The sequence below is a fragment of the Myotis davidii genome, unplaced genomic scaffold, assembly GCF_000327345.1.
Source record: "Myotis davidii unplaced genomic scaffold, ASM32734v1 scaffold648, whole genome shotgun sequence".
NCBI lineage: Eukaryota > Metazoa > Chordata > Mammalia > Chiroptera > Vespertilionidae > Myotis > Myotis davidii.
This window is the reverse complement of record NW_006299603.1, coordinates 1644240-1645737: the sequence shown is the minus strand read 5'-3', so window position 1 is coordinate 1645737 and position 1498 is coordinate 1644240. Positions and strand designations below refer to the sequence as shown.

General features: G+C 59.7%; 1 protein-coding gene across 1 annotated transcript in view; it reads left to right on the top strand.

Annotated features, from left to right (window-relative positions):
* The window catches only part of RASGEF1C (RasGEF domain family member 1C), a 53011-nt gene that overhangs the window by 23844 nt on the left and 27669 nt on the right, over positions 1 to 1498 (top strand).

Here is a 1498-nt window from a genome sequence, read left to right as displayed (position 1 = left end):
TGGACCAGGAATTCAACTGGGAGTTCGATGAGGGGGCGGAGCCTGCTCACCAACCGCCCGCGGCCCCTTTCCTGGCCGGCCCGACCCGATAGGCCTTGATCCATCAGGGTGGGCCAGCCGGACCCCACCCATGCATGAATTCATGCACCAGGCCTCTAGTTCTTTAAATAAACAAACTTGCCATAAGTATGGGTAACCACATCTATAATAATAAAAGCGTAATATACTAATTAGACCAGAGAAGCCGGGGTTGCGAGGGAAGCCTGGGTCCCAGGTGCCAGAGGGAAGCCAGTGCTGGCAGCCGGGGGAAGGAAGGCCTACTCTTGCACAAATTTTGTGCATCGGGCACAAAAAAATAGAATGAAACTAAAGTAATGCTCACCTCTAGCTAGAGGCACTGGCTACAGAGGGCCATAGCCCAGGCCCCAGGGGCTGGGAGTCCTAGGTGTCAGGTGCGGCTGATTCCTCAGAGGGGATGAAGAGCAGTGATGAACACCCAGGTTTTCTGATGCTGGCAATGCCATTTATTGCCCCGACTATGCTCTGTGCTGTGCAGAGCGGTCAGCGCCCAGGTCCTCACCTCAAAGCCTTAGTTGACTCGAATGGGGTGCAAGTGGGGGTGGGCTCAGCACTCCCTGATGCAGAAACGCCAAGGTGTCTGGTCCCCAGGGTGACGGGCTGGCCTGGCAGCAGGCGCCCAGCTCTGGCCCCGAGGGCGGAGCCGCTGTGCTCGCATCCGGGGCTGTGCCCAAGCTGGCGGCTTCGGACAGAGCCTGTCCTCCTGCAGGGCTGAAGCCATATCAGGGCGCCAGGCCCGCCTCCCTCCGGAGGCCCCAGGGATCCTTCCAGCGTTGGCGGCCTCGGGGCTCCTTTGCTAGTGGCCACATTGCTCCATCGCTGCCTCCGCCTTCCCATGGCCATCTTCCCTGTGTGTGTCCAAGTCCCCTCTTTACAAGGACATCAGTCCCTGGATTAGACCCGCGTGGCCAGGGTGACTTCACCTTAACCTGATTCCATTGTAAGAGACTTGCTCCAAACAAGGCCCCACCAGGACTTGGTACACCGACATGTCTTCGGGGAGACACAGTTTGAAGCAGGACACAGGGTAGGGCCGGCTGCTTCTCCGGGGTGGTCTGAGCCGTGAGCAGGGGTCCCTAGGGATCGGCAGAGCAGGGAGGGAGAAGGCGCATGGCACGGCAGTGAGGCAGGGGCCCTGCAGGCTGAGCTCCGCAGCCCCACCGTCAGCAACTGCGGCCACGCTTTTGGCCGCACCACAGCACAGCGGGTTCAGATCTTCAACACCAAGAAGGACATACAAGGACAAGCTGTTAAGTATGTGTTTAAAAGGAGGCCACAGATGACCCCCAGGCCCTATGGACTGACTCTGTGCTCAGCGTGCTCCGTCCGTCCGTCCGTCCCCGCGGCAGGAGGTGGAGGAAATGTTCCAGGGCCACCATCCACAGTAGGAGCTCCATCAGCACGGGGCCTGGGAGGAAAC